Raw genomic sequence first — 15,312 nt, forward strand, 5'->3', positions numbered from 1 at the left:
AACAGAAATGGCCGGAACGTAGCGCTTAAATTTTGCTTGCATTTGCGGGATGTTAATTCAATGAATAAACATCACGTCGGAACAACATCAGAATCCACTTTCTACTTCCAAATGGCGAAGGGACCTATCACTACGACTACTCTTTTTTTTTTTTATTGCTATGATGGGTGGACGAGCTCACAGCCCACCTGGTGCTAAGTGGTTACTGGAGCCCATAGACATCTACAACGTAAATGCGCCACCCACCTTGAGATATAAGTTCTAAGATCTCAGTATAGTTACAACGGCTGCCCCACCCTTCAGACCGAAACGCATTACTGCTTCACGGCAGAAATAGGCAGGGCGGTGGTACCAACCCGCGTGGACTCACAAGAGGTCCTACCACCAGTAAGGTATGGTAAGGTACTCGAATATCTTAAGATGCGGTAGTCTCAATAGTATATAATAGTGCAGGCTGTATGTACATTAAAGTACTACATTAGAATTGAAACTATAAAATATACTGTATATAACAATAATTTGAGGGGCACACACTTACTGATAGTGACACACAATAGTTGAATTTTTCTTAACAACAGTTCCAAGGAATTTAAAAAAAATGCTTCTCTTCTATAATCTTAGCATATCCCTAGCCTAGTGTGCCCTAAATGTAAATATTTTTTAATCCAATGAAAATTTAAAGTAAATGCAGCAGAATGAAAAGTCCTAACCATGTTCAACCAAATTTTATTTTGTCAAAGAACCACATCATCCGAATTGCTTTAAATTAATAAGCGAAGACAAAAAAAAACCGTTAAGTACCATTGCATCCATACATTTGTGCTGGTTTTCAAGCAATTTTTTCTAGCTATTTTCAAGTTTTCTCTTTTTGTTTAATAGCACTTTTAGAACTTAGGAAATATCAATAACATTTTAAGAAATAATATATTTTTTCTGAGTGTTAAATAGAATAGCTTTTGGGAGATAACGACAGAGGGAAGATCTTCCACCGAACGGGTAATATGCTCGGTAAACCGGTAATTCGAATGTTATTGTTACGAACTTGTATGTATTTGCAAACTTATTTCGAAAATTTGAGAGATTCAGGCATTTGTCAAATATCTTGTGTTCTATGATAGCTATCCGCCGCAACGCTAAGCCCCACAAGCTAAACCTAAACATAATATTAGGCATAAAATGAATCTTACTGCAGTCCAAATTGATGTCATTATGCGAAAACTACATAAAGCATCCAAATATAATGACAATGTTGCATAACACTTGTAACAGTTTTATGACACTTTATGACATACCCACGCCTTACGTTCGAATTTCTTTTTTCGAATGACTATTTCTGCACAGACGTACCAATATAGATATCGATTTTCGTTTTATTAATAGTGACTTAAAAAGATCGTAGTGTTAGCGTCATTAATTTAAACTCACTCCGTTAGTCTGGGCCTTCACAAAGACTGTGTGAATATTTATACTAAGCCTCCGACATCGTAATGAAATATAATATAACATGTAAATCTTAATTTAAAATGAGGATTGGAATTAAATCAACGTATCATTTTTTTACTAACTGAAGTGCTCCCGGTCCATTACCGGCTATAGACTTTGTCATATTTGCCCCCGGCGTCCTTTGGGCTATATCACAGTTCTCCTGCAAATCTCCTCATTAATGATTCGATCTACCAGGGAAACTCCGAGCGTAGCCCTCTCATAATATGTTGTGATTATGTTGTGAACGCCACGGTTGAAGTGGCAGTGGACAGGACACATTGCTCGTAGAGGAGATGATCTACGCTGGGCCAATAGTTCTCGGGTGACGATAGCGTACCACAATATTTTTAAGGAAACTCCTTACCGTAATGTTCTATCTAGAAACTTATTTATATTTCTGTTTAACATTGCCTAAAACACCGTTCGCGTGACTTGATATAATTATCAGGAAAATACCCACATTTACTCTGACACAAAGCATTCAGATTTCATAAAGCAAATTGTCGGTTTTACTTAAAACTTTGCTTCGAACTTATAACTTAAAATTGATCACTAATGCTCTTCGAATTCCTCGTCATCATTAACCTTGTTTTTTTTTGAGTATTTTTATAATTACGCCTTGAAGATATTCCATGCTATAAACAAAACTTAATAACAATGCTCTCAAAATATACTTTCGAATTTTATTATTATTTTGAAAAGTATATATGTGGGATTTATGAATGGTAGGGTGCAGATTACCGCAGAAATTCACACAAAATAATTAAAACAATCTTAACGTCGTACGATCCTTTACTCCTTCTTTTGACAACTAACTTATCATCTAATTTTACTTGACAGTGACATCTACCAATATTATAAAAGTGACATAAAAAGAAAATAAGAATAATCAGAACCCCACACGGCTATCCTGCATTATTCATCTGGCCCGGATGAATGCGATTCTTGTTCGTCATCACCATTAGACCATGGTTTCATCATATCAGCGGAGCTAGTGGTGTTAATAGGTCCTTCACCGTCTCCTATCTTCTTCACAGTGTATCTGTCATTCCTTTTTTTCTGTATAATTTGATATGGTCCTAAATACTTCGGATGTAGCTTATAGCCTTGAACGAATTGTGTTCTCTTAATCGCTACTAGGTCTCCGATCTCATACTGTATGGCTTCTCGTCTTTTGCGATTGTAAACTTTTCGATTTTCTTCTTGAATTTTCTGAATATTTTGCTTTGCTCTGTCTCTAAGTTCTGATCTTTTGTCTTGAAAGTATACTAAATTCTCCTTTTCTATCAACTTTAGAATATCATCACTTTTGTCTCTCATTTTGATTCCAGTAAGCAGTTCAAAGGGTGTCATCCCAATACTTCTTTGGTAAGTCCCATTTAAACAACGTTGCACTTTGCCAATCTGTCGGTACCATTTTGCAGGATCGTCTGATGTGAGTTTACTCAGCACGTTTATTATTATTTAGTGTATTCTCTCAACTTGACCGTTTCCTCTCGGCTGACCAGTAGTTATTACATAGTGTGTTATGTTTTCTTCGTTACAGTATGTTTTGAAATCATTAGAAGTAAAAGCAGCATTACGATCTGTTATAATTCGCTCTGGAGAACCGAAAGTTTCCTGTTGCAATCTGAGTTTTTGTAGTACTTCTTCCGTCGATAAAGTTTTGGTTGGGTAGATCCACGTAAATTTTGTGAAACCATCTACAACAGTAAAAATGTATTTGTAATTCTTATTCGTAGATGTCAAAGGACCAAGATGATCAACATGGTAAGTAGACAATGGAGTGACCCCTTTATCAAGCGGGTGTAAATATCCTTCCTTCTTTCCTTTTTTATGCGAAATTAATATGCATTCCACGCAATTATCAATAATTTATCGTATCTTCTCTTTGCTATTTTCAATGTAGTAGTCTCGGTTTAGTAATTCTTCCGTCTTTATAATTCCGAAATGGCCTTTCTCGTGACATTTTTTTATTATCTCATTTATCATCTTCTTAGGTACAACAATAAGTCTAGTACGATCTTTAACTTTACACAATATTCCATTTTCTAGTACAAAATCTTCATAAGGTTCTCTTTCTAACAACTTCTTTAATAGTTTTATTTTCAGGTCATCATCTTGTGCTCTTCTCAGGCGTGCAGTAGTTTCGGTAAGTATCAGGCTAACAGGGTATCTGCTCAAAGTATCTACATGTCTCATCTGTGTTCCGGATCGGTGTTCAATTTTGTAATCAAATTCTTCAAGGAGGAGTGCCCAGCGAGCAACTCTATGAGGTAAGTCTTTTTTCTGTAGCGTCATGGTTAAAGCAGAACAGTCTGTTATAATTTTGAAACGAATTCCAAGTAAATAAACTCTCAATTTCTTTATTGCTTCTACAATTGCTAAAATTTCCAGATAGTAGCTGTGATATTTCTTTTCTACAGGAGTAGTCTTTTTGCTCATGTAGTATATCGGGTGCAGCTGGTTATCTTTTGGGCTTCTCTGCAATAAAACGGCTCCGTAGCCATCTATGCTTGCATCTGTATGTAACTCTGTTTCGAGATTCGAATCGTAAATGCGTAAAACTGGTGAACCACACAAAATCTGTTTTAATTTTTCAAAAGCTCTTTCGCAATTAATGTCAAAATCAAAGTTTACATCCATCTTGAGTAAATCAGTCAGTGGCTTTGCTATGATTGAGTAATCTTTAACAAATTTTCTAAAATATCCAGTTAAACCCAAGAATGACCTTAGTCCTTTTATATTCTCCGGCTTCTTGAACTTTGCAACAGCTTGTATCTTCTCAGTAGAAGGTTTTACATGATTATCACAAATAATATAACACAAATATTGAATTTCTCTTTGCAGAAAGTGACATTTCTCCCAATTAAATTGTAACCCATATTCTTGCGCTCTTTCAAGTATTTTCTTCATCTTCTTGATTCCTTCTTCTTCTGTTCTAGAAGGTATTATTAGGTCATCTAAATAAGCTAGGACAGTGCCATCTAGAATGAAATCCTGAAAGATATCATTAATGAAGCGTTGGAATACGGATGGCGCTGTGCACAAACCGAATGGCATTTTATTGAATTTGACGGCGTTAACGATATTTATGTTATATAGCACGTGCAATAGGAGTAACTCACACAAGCAAGGTGCGCCGGCCATGTCGTTCTACTCGTAAACAACAGCTGCAACAGAAGTGACTCATAAGCCAGCTGCGCCGGCTAGTATAAAAGGCGGAACATGCCTTGAAATGAACATTCGTTCGACTGCGTTTGCCCGGTGCACTTACTACGTTGTTACGTTGTGTGATTCAGTGACTGTTGTACGTACTGGTTAAAGATTGGATAAGTGAAAGTGAATTAAGTTATCATATTGTTGATTAAATCAGGAATCAAAAAGTGACCTCCTTTTACTTGGTGTTTAACAAAATAATGTCTACCCTCAAGCTTACATCAGAAGTGGGATCAGGACTCTACTCTCACTGGCGTGACGTGTTTAAACATGTTCGAAGTACAGCAAAAAAAAACATGATGCAGATCAGAATACTAGTAGTGGTACGCCACAAGAGCGTGAATGCAGCATACGTAAGTCGTGTAATAACGTCTCTGTTACCTCGATGGAAGATCTGAGCCACGAAGAAATCGTCACATCTTACGTTCTGGCTCATGTTGCCCAGTTTGACTGTCGACTTCATCACATGGCATTTACTAACGGAAATACAACACGTAACAAGCTATTGCAAGAAATTAAGGAAAGTGCAAATCTCAAGTGAAACTTCGATCGCAATAATGGATCTGTCATGACGAGTGGGTAGTTCCGACACGAATCGTTTTTAAGCCAATGACTACTGCTAGAGTTACATGGCACTGGTACAGTAAACCAGGACATGAGACTGTGAATTGTCGCTGAAATTTTAGAATCTACTCGATTCAATACCAATAACACTACACGTTCGATGACTTCGGGCTCCAGCAAGCAAGCCAACAAGAAAGCAAGCAAGTTTCCGTGGGGAAGAAAAATTGACACATCTGAAGTCGTCGTGACCTGTAAGATAAGACGTCCGGTGCGTTCGTGTCTGGCGATGCGGCGGTGTTCGGGTTCCGCTGGCGAATGCAGGTTTTTCCGGTGAAGTGCGTCCTTGTGCGTGCTTGACATGTGTTCGCGGTTGGCTTCCTCAGTGTGGGAGTAACATCGTGTAAGAGAGGTGGAACCCGTAAAATTGTAGTTTGCGTGGTGGCTGGTAAGATTTGTTGCGGTAAGAAGTTTGCATGGTGGTAAAATGTCTTGTGAGTCTGCACAGGTAGCCGGAGGTGAGACTTCCGCGGTCGCGGCCCACCCAGTCCGCGAGAACCGGGCAGATCGCCTCGACGGTACGGAGGCCGGCCGACGGGTCTGCCAAACGACGAGACCACGCCTCCAGCACGGACTGCCGATATTGGAGCCCCCGCGCTCCGGCTGCACTTGCGCTAGGGCGCGTCGCCTCGTAGGAGACTGTGAGGTATCATTGAATAACTCTGACTGCGATCGCGCGCTGCCGGCGTCGCAGCGCGGCGACGTTCTCGTGGGTAAGGACGTGGCACCAGACGGGTGCTCCGTATAGTGCCATCGACCACACGGGTACCATCACCCTGCCTATTTCTACCGTGAAGCAGTGGTGTATTTCGGTTTGAAGGGTGGGGCAGCGGTTGTAACTATACTGAGACCTTAGAACTTCTATCTCAAGGTGTGTGGTGCGTTTACGCTGTGGATGTCTATGGGTTCCAGTAACCACTTAACACAAGGTTGGCTGTGAGCTCGTCCACACATTAATACGAAGAGCATAATCAAACGAAATTAGATACGAAGTTTAAAGGGCCGTTTAAAGTAGTTGAAGTATTGGATGGTGTCGATTTAATTTTGACTCTCACACATTCGCTTAAGGCTCGAGCTGCTACTTGCCTCACAAAAATACAGCCTGGTAAGATATCCTGGTCTACTATTAAAGAGATGCTGACAAAATTATCTAATGATGCAAGACCACTTCGACCTGGTTATTAAATTTGAAATGGAAAGCAAAAAGGGACCAGCTGAAGCCGGTATCCGGCTATGGCAACTTATAAAGAAGATTCCCGACGCTAATGTGCCAGAACAAATAGCCACCGGATTTGTTATATCAATACTGTCGCAGTGTGATGAAAGAATCCGTCGGGAATTGAACTTTGTCGTTATTACCACAAAAAATCGTCTATTTCACACATTACGTGGCTTTACCCTCAAAAGAAAAAACGAAGATCCTGATAAAGAACCAAAACGCTCTCGAAGTTTTTTTCCGTGGAAGCTGCCATTTCTGCGGAAAACCTGGGCATCGTGCCGAAGGGTGTTGCGACAGATACTGCTCTCAAACTTTTTTCGATATTCCAGCAAAACCTGAACAACCTCCTCATCCGTGGGCGCCCGGCTCTCGCCTGCAAGTCAGCTGTTACGTGTGCGGTGATGCGAGTCATGTAGCTTCTGGGTGTTCCATGCGCTACAAGAAGAAAAACGACACTGCTCCAGGTGCTGTGGCAGGTGCAACCAGAGACGTCAACGTGTGTTCCAGAGCTTCAGTGTGTTACAGATAAGTGGTTTTGGCTTCCCCTTTATGTTCCATTGAGGGTCAGAATGTAGTCTTATAAAACAAAGCCATAGTAATTTATTCAATGGTAAGAGGTTTCATGAACAAGTCACTCTTTGATCTGAAAGTAACTCGGACCAATCATGGCAAGAGCAGTTAGGGGATATTCAACTCGCCCTTAATAGTACACGTTGTCAAGTAACAGGGTTTACTCCAATAGAATAGATGTTTACCGTTCAGGGTAGTTCACTTGAAATATCTAAAGTTTCAACAGAGTGATAATCCCTTGGTTTAGTCGAGGCAAAGCTAAAGTCAAACTTTTTTCCGCTGGGGATTTTGTTTTCGTAAGTTGACCGAAAATGTTAAGGTCCCTTCAACATTACTGCAGTTATGGAAAACGATAGGTATAAATTGAGACATGTAAATAGTTCTAATAGAGTGTACAAATTTCCCCAAGAAAACTTACGTGAAATACCTCGAGGCCCGTCAGGCCTACTAGAAATTTCTGAAAATTATAGTGACGATGACGTGACGGCGTACACAGATGGGTTAATTAATCTTGTTCATGAAACTGATCTTAATGATGACGACTCTATCACTGACAATAGAAGCGACATTTTTGTCCGCAAATAGCGATACAGCAAACATAGTCTGTGGGTAGTGATACAATGTCTGTAAGCTCAGGCACCTCAGGTGCAGGTGTTGGAAATGTAGAAAACGATGGTCGGTCTCGCACTATTTCTGAAGAAATTCCGTATAAATGTTCTGGTTTAAGAAATGTTTTAACAAAAGCTACCGTACATGAAGATTAAAAAAAAAAAAGAAGAAAAAAAAAGAGAATTGTATGTGGCTAGAGAGATGTTAATCCGGACTGGCAAAAAAAAAAAGAGAAAAAAAAAAAAAAAAAGAAAGTGTGAAGTCATTGAAGGGTCTGTCCGGTCCAATGGCTTGGCTATAGGGATTTTCATCCAGATTAGCCACAACAATTAGCTACAGGGATTGCGATTCGGTCTAGCATTTTCCGGTCTAAGTTAAAAGGGGCATACTTACATACCTGAAGAGTTTTAAATGAACTGGCCCAGGTATGTAAGCAGTCTGAAGGTTATTTATACCCAGTATAGGATTTTCTGAAGAATTATGCGAACCGAACCCTACTAGATTGTTAATATCATAGACCACGTTTTAAGTTGCATCCGTTAATGTCAGGATGAACGAACACGTTTGTTGTTCACAGACATACCATAAGAATGCGCGCACGAGGACGAGCGCACGTCAGTATGGCCGTGACGGCGTTAACGATATTTATGTTATATAGCACGTGCAATAGGAGTGACTCACACAAGCAAGGTGCGCCGGCCGTGTCGTTCCACTCGTAAACAACAGCTGCAACAGAAGTGACTCATAAGCCAGCTGCGCCGGCTAGTATAAAAAGGCGGAACGTGCCTTGAAATGAACATTCGTTCGACTGCGTTTGCCCGGTGCACTTACTACGTTGTTACGTTGTGTGATTCAGTGACTGTTGTACGTACTGGTTAAAGATTGGATAAGTGAAAGTGAATTAAGTTATCATATTGTTGATTAAATCAGGAATCAAAAAGTGACCTCCTTTTACTTGGTGTTTAACAAAATAATGTCTACCCTCAAGCTTACAAATTCATATTGTCCTTGTGGTGTTACGAATGCAGTATACTTCTGGCTTTCTTCGCTGACATTCACGTGTAAAAATCCATTTTTCAAATCTAGTGACGTAAATAGTTGTGCTTCTTTCAGTTTGTCGAGTTGGTCTTCTATAAGCGGAAGTGGAAATCTTTCTCTGATAATTTTCTTGTTGAGCCTTCTGTAATCTACGCATAGTCGGTAACTTCCATTTTTCTTTTTCGCTAATACTATCGGACTTGCAAATTCTGATTTACTTGCTTTTATTACATCTTGATCTAACCATTCTTCTATCTGTTTATTTACTATGTTTAACTCTAGAGGTGAGAGTCTTCGGGGAGTCTGGTGAATCGGATCCTCATTGGTAAGTATAATTTTAAGTTTTACATTTGATTCTTTCATCGTAGTCTTTAAGTCATCATAGTCTTCCAGTAATTTCTTAATTGTGTCTTTATATTTCATCGTCTTAATATCATATTTGTCTGTAAGTTCTTCTTTGTAATCATTAATCTGAGTCAGGTGTAATATCTTCTTCACTGAAATGCCATCAGCGGAAAATGCAATTTCAATTTCGTTCAATATCGGATTTCCGAGTAAAATATTAACGGGTATTACGTCATCGTCTACCACGTTAATATTTGTTTCAAAAATCACATCATCCATTTCAATTCTTGCTGTAAAAGATCCTTTTGTGCGTACTTCATGCTCGGCTATTCCTGATAAATTAAGTGTATTGTTCGGATCGTAGTCATTATCCTTTGACAGTACTTCTCTATAATAGCATTCTCGAATTAAATTTGCATCGCTTCCGGTGTCAAGAAAAGTAGTAACTTCAATATCATTAATCTTGGCTTTCTTGTATGGCTGACGAAGATTCGAAGTAAAGTCGCTTACATCTTAGATTTTAAGTGTCTTCTTCATCGTACTCTGACATTCGTTTGATTTGTGTCCATATTCGTTACATTTGTAACATTTTATTCCATTTATGCATGCCGATGATTGGTGGCTAGAATCACCGCAGTTGTAACATCTCTTAGTGTACACGGGCTTGCGTCCTGTCGTCGTGGGTGTAATCTGAGCAGCAGCTTTATGGTGCATCTTTTCCTTTATTTGTGTGTATACTTCCAGTTTCTTTCGAAATTGTTTCATGTCGGTAGCTCCGTATAAAATAGATTTGTTTGTTTCAGAGTCACGGATACCATCTATCACGTATTCTATGATAGCTTCGTCTTCAACTTTCCCATGCATAGCCAATTCCTTCATGTGTAGAAAATACTGTTGGTAAGTCTCACTCGTTTTCATCTTGCGTGATGCTAATTTTTTGTGGATGGTAGCACTACTGAGTTTTGGGGCAAATTCTTCTTTTAATAATTCTTTAAGTACGACCCATGATGTTATCGAGCCCAACGATCGCAGAAATAACTTTGCTGTACCAGAGAGAAGTCTTTTCGAATAAATAATTTTCTCTATTTCAGTCCACTCCATTAACGTAGCGGTATCTTCAAAATCACTCATCCATGTCTCAATCGGGTACGTATCATCTCCGGTAAAGGGCGTCATAGATTTCTCTAAGTCATTAAAAGAAATCCGTGGTTTGTTTCCAGAGGTAATATCGTCTGAACTGGGTTTTGTCAAATCTTCATTGTCTTTCTGATTTCGTCGTGCCATTCTGTATCAATTGTTTCGTCATTTATCAACCAAAATAATAACCAATCGTCTTCATAATTTTTTCTGAATAAAATAATCGTCGTTCCCTCAAATGGTAAAATTCTACCAAATATCGGGTATTTTTTTCAGTATGGCAATATTTTATTTCTCTTCTTGATTGACACAGATGATGTTTGACAGCTTGCTTGGCGATTATGCGGCATCTAATATTCACACTTTTACACCGTACACCATGTTTTCTTCATATCCCGGACGAGCCCCCATAAAAGTTGTGGGATTTATGAATGGTAGGGTGCAGATTACCGCAGAAATTCACACAAAATAATTAAAACAATCTTAACGTCGTACGATCCTTTACTCCTTCTTTTGACAACTAACTTATCCAGGGGGGTGCAACTCCCATACAAAGGAAAATAACATACAACTAGCGTCATCTTTAGGAACCGGCGAGGTCATTTTTGAAACGTTTTGGCCTTAATGAACTAATAAACTCACTAGATGGCAGATACGAGTTCTGACTCAATAAAAAAGGTTAGCGTACTTTGAAGCAGTGCTTCCATTTTTAGGGAATTCTCCCTTTTTTAGGGAAAAATAGCTGATATTTTGGATGATAAAGACAATTTAAAAAATATAAAAAGCAAAGCCTATACTAGTAACTGTTGTGAATTTTAAAATAAACGGTTTTTAAAGTAAAACAATGAACATTTTATTTTATGGAGAGAGAATGACATTAAGTCGAGTTGACAAGTAAAAGAATAAAACAGAGTTGTGTATAAAAACTATTAAGAAGGTTTGATTCAACAGTAACCCTCTAGTAAAGTAAATCATAGATTAAGCCACTGCTTTTTTCTTAGGGATTCCCCAGAATCCCAATAAGTATAATCCGCCAAACTTTTATTTACCTATTTTCGTTGATGTCACCAGAACTTACTTGTATTGTAATATACAGGTACTTCATGTACCATGAAAGATTATCATGGTAATTTCATTTACGAAAACCTTGTAATTGTCATTTCACTTTTGCTAGCAGTTCCTTCTTCAAAGACTGAGGTGGAAAGATTATTCAGTGTTCTCAAATGTAAAAACTGACAAAAGAAACAGGCTTTCTAATGAAACCCTGAACGGCTTGCTTCATAGAAAGTTCCCAACTTTGCCAGCAAACAATTGCTCAATTTTAGAACCGAACAGTGTTAGGTTGCGTGCAGCAAAAGAATATAAAAGAAATGCGTCGACTTCCTTGAAAATTCTAATCCTATAGATCTATGATCTTCTGGGGGCGTTTATATTATATATACCTACATTAAATAATATGCTGTGGTTTATTTTCTGTATTTTATTTATGCTTTCTATATAAAGGATTTATGAAAGTTGTCTAGGAAATTTTAGGGATAAATTCAAAAGAAACTAGGGTAAAATGTGTTAAAAAAAACTTAAGTGGAAACACTGCTTTGAAGTTTTCAAAATTCCAGGGCCGTAAAACAATCTCAAAAAAAAAAAAAAAAGTTTTCAAAATGTCGTAACGATTTAATTTTTTAAATCGTTTTTTTTTGGTCTTGGTGTGAGTTATTTTACGTTGTAGTATTAATTTAGAGCATCTTTTAGCTTTATGAGAATATTAGACGATTAGACATTGAGAAACTCTGTTTTGAATTCTCTTTAGACATAACTTGGTTCCAATACTTTTTTCTTCGTTAGCGTTTCGTAAGCCTGTGTAACTATTTTCGTTTCTTACAGAAAGCTTATTATTAAAAATCAGCATGCCTCGAAGATCGAAAATGAAATGCTATTTCGGATGCCTTGATAACGGTGAGTTTACACTATTTTCCCGGTATATTATTTGCTAACAGAATTATTATTCATAATATAATTAAATGAATTAGCACCAACTAATGGTCCTTCCTATTTCTGCTGCCTAGCTATCATATATGTTAAGTTTGATTAAAACAGTCGGTGTTAAGTCTCGTACTATCACACACACAACTCAGATAATAAAATTGTCTCGAGTGGGTGGAAGTATTTATGTTTTGCAACTCAGCGTATTATATGCTTATTGTCAAGTGGGCCCGAACTAGTTTTTTGGAATGATCAATCAGTCATGCTTTCCTGTTTAAATAAAATACAGCACAATTGATCTCACATCCAAAGTTAGATGATGGCATTCACATTTTGTTTCCTGGTGTTTGATAACCAAGTTACACCAAGTGGCCTGTGACCACGTTCATCCTTCTACCCAATATAAAATAATGTTTTTATTTTGTAGACAAAGGTTTGATAATGACAAAATTTTATGGAAAAATTATAAGGAGCACTAAAATGTCTGAAACATGAAAAGATTGATGCACTATATTTGAACCAGAACGTGTTATGTAATATATTAATTTGTAAGTATGATTACATTAACACTAAATTTTTCATGGTCGTATTTTTTCAATATTTGTTACATACTTAAGATACTTTGTTTCTCCGTTTCAGAAGAGAAACTGATTCAGCAAGGAATGTGAACTCACAAGGGATCTTAATTTTTTTAAATATGTTTATAATTTATAAATTAATAGATGAAATAGTTCATAAGAACTAAATTGATGCCAATTTTGTTTTAAAATAGGTTGTTTAGTTCTTATAGTTATACTATTACGTTTGAATAGTTGTAATTAGTAAGTTAGTAATATATGAAAATACTGATATAAATTTTTGTAAATGAGCTTTTGTAAATTCTACGAGAAGATGATTTTAATTAATGATCAAAAGTCAACGATCTTCAAAAGCATTATTTGCAATTATTTAGATTAACTGTGGAATATATTTGCTAACTTGTGTTTTCTGTATGAGCAGATATAAATGAAAATGCCCAAACATGATTATGTTTCTTACATTTTCATTATGTGAAATCAATATGCTTGTGACTGAGTATATTAATAATTTATTAAAACTTAAGTGATAGACAGCAACCCCTATGACACTGCTGAAGTTTATAAGCACTGGTGACCACTTATCATGAGCCGGGTTGTGTGCTCGTCTGCTGTTGAGTGCAATAAAAATTTTCGAGACCCTTTCTATTATTTAGATGTAATATTAATGTACATTTAATTTGGATTAAAAGATAAATTTACATTTTATGTTTGCATGTGTATGTTTATAATTCATTTGCATGTAACGAACATCAGTTTCTTTTGTAACAAAATGCAAACTAATGGTTTGTAATGAATGTAATTAACTTTAAGATGATTTTCTTTCAATCTGCTGTTTGTTTCATCTAGTATTACCAAAGCTAAAGCATCAGAAACGTCAGAATAGAAATAATTTAGTTAAAGAATAAAAGTATAACTATTGTAATCATGTCTAAGATTACTATAAGTGTCATTAAGTACAAACTATCAATATTTAAGAGTACTTTAAATCATCATTACATTTTTTAAACATTTTTTGTTTTTTTTTTGTTTTTCAAATCATGTAACAAAACGTTTGTGCAGAACAAAATGTCACATGTTATGAACATGATTGTGGGTTGATCGTTTCTTAAATTTCTAAATGTTTATAAGAATGCTAAGAATAATTTAGTATTCACTTTAGTGTGTGTATTATCTCTACAATGCTAGTTTAAATGACAATTATTGTATGACGAAGCATAGGTAGTATTTATAGATGTAATATTTTCATACAAGGTCATGATCTGTCACGATCAACTTTAAGCAAGAACTGCTATCATTAAGAAACAAATTTATTAAATTTAATTCAAATTGTCTACTATGTTTATAATGGAAAGCTGACATGTTTATATTTCGCACAAATGACTTAATTGACATTGAATGATTTGATTATCTAGACTTAATTAACTTTTAGATAACTTTCGATTTAATGTTAATAAGTACGCTAGTAGGATTAATCTAGAGGAGTTATTGTTATTCGAAGTTTTATACAATTGTACGTTCATACAATCTTTTAACCGAAAATTGTTTGTAATATAGGGAAATTAAATAGCTTACAGAGAATTACAGCTTTTTATTTTAAAAAACTGTTTTCTCTCTGTATGAAAAGATCTTATCGATTAGAATGCTGAACACAATCAAACATTCCTTAATATCTCATAAGTACTACCGGGAATTCCAGCGATTCTAAACGATAAGATTTTTTCATAAAGAGAGTTATTAAAAATATTAAAATTACTAAAAAAGCCACCTGGTGGGGGGTAGGGAGACTAATAATCGACCGTAGCGACGCCTGCTGGACCGGGCTTTAACTAAAGCAAAAATAAAAACGAGAGTTGCGCATCTATCTCTAATATATTAAGTGTATAATCTATGAACTTATCATCTAATTTTACTTGACAGTGACATCTACCAATATTATAAAAGTGACATAAAAAGAAAATAAGAATAATCAGAACCCCACATATACCTATATATATTAATACGTGAAGCAAAAACTTTATATTCCTTTTTAAGAAAATTGCACGGACGGAGGAGTATGAAACTTTCCACACTTATAGAGAATATAGATAAGAAGTGCACAATGCTAATATTTTTATAAAATAATGCATAAAAGATACATTAAATCAATAAAGAAAACATTACACACACTACATACCATGTATTTGACGCACACACGCATGCATACTATTTATTTACTGTCAAACTTTTGTTCTTGACGTCTGTGGTCAAATTGAGAATAGATTAAATATTGTTTGTTTTTGTTAATATTTTTTATAGTGTACTCTTGGCGAAATTTGTGATTATAGAAGTATAAAATACAATCATAACAGAGTACAAACTTACAATTCCAATTAATTATAGTCGGATTTCGATTACTGCGGGACCTCTAGTATTTATAACTATGTAGTGAATTTGTTGTGATTTTCGTCTAAAGCCTTAAAATCTTAAAATTCAAATCGGCTGAAAGAACAGGAAATATAAACTGATAAATCT

At 36.3% G+C, this 15,312-nt stretch overlaps 1 protein-coding gene and 2 long non-coding RNA genes across 7 annotated transcripts in view; 2 read left to right on the forward strand and 1 right to left on the reverse strand.

Moving 5' to 3' along the window:
• Positions 1 to 15,312, reverse strand: part of LOC114248537 (delta-sarcoglycan) — a 46,099-nt gene that overhangs the window by 22,145 nt on the left and 8,642 nt on the right. The gene's annotated exons all lie outside the window — the stretch shown is intronic.
• LOC149501672 (uncharacterized) lies at positions 4,989 to 7,977 on the forward strand. Its single transcript, XR_016324079.1, has 2 exons — positions 4,989 to 6,430; positions 6,874 to 7,977. It is a non-coding gene; the product is annotated as an uncharacterized LOC149501672 (long non-coding RNA).
• Positions 10,773 to 14,379, forward strand: LOC149501673 (uncharacterized). Of its 2 annotated transcripts, XR_016324126.1 has the most exons (4): positions 10,783 to 11,948; positions 12,125 to 12,196; positions 12,651 to 12,771; positions 12,863 to 14,379. It is a non-coding gene; the product is annotated as an uncharacterized LOC149501673 (long non-coding RNA). The 2 variants fall into 2 exon arrangements; XR_016324125.1 differs by having other exon boundaries at positions 10,773 to 12,196.

This window comes from Bombyx mandarina, chromosome 13, assembly GCF_030267445.1.
Source record: "Bombyx mandarina strain Sakado chromosome 13, ASM3026744v2".
In the NCBI taxonomy this organism is placed as follows: Eukaryota; Metazoa; Arthropoda; class Insecta; order Lepidoptera; family Bombycidae; genus Bombyx; species Bombyx mandarina.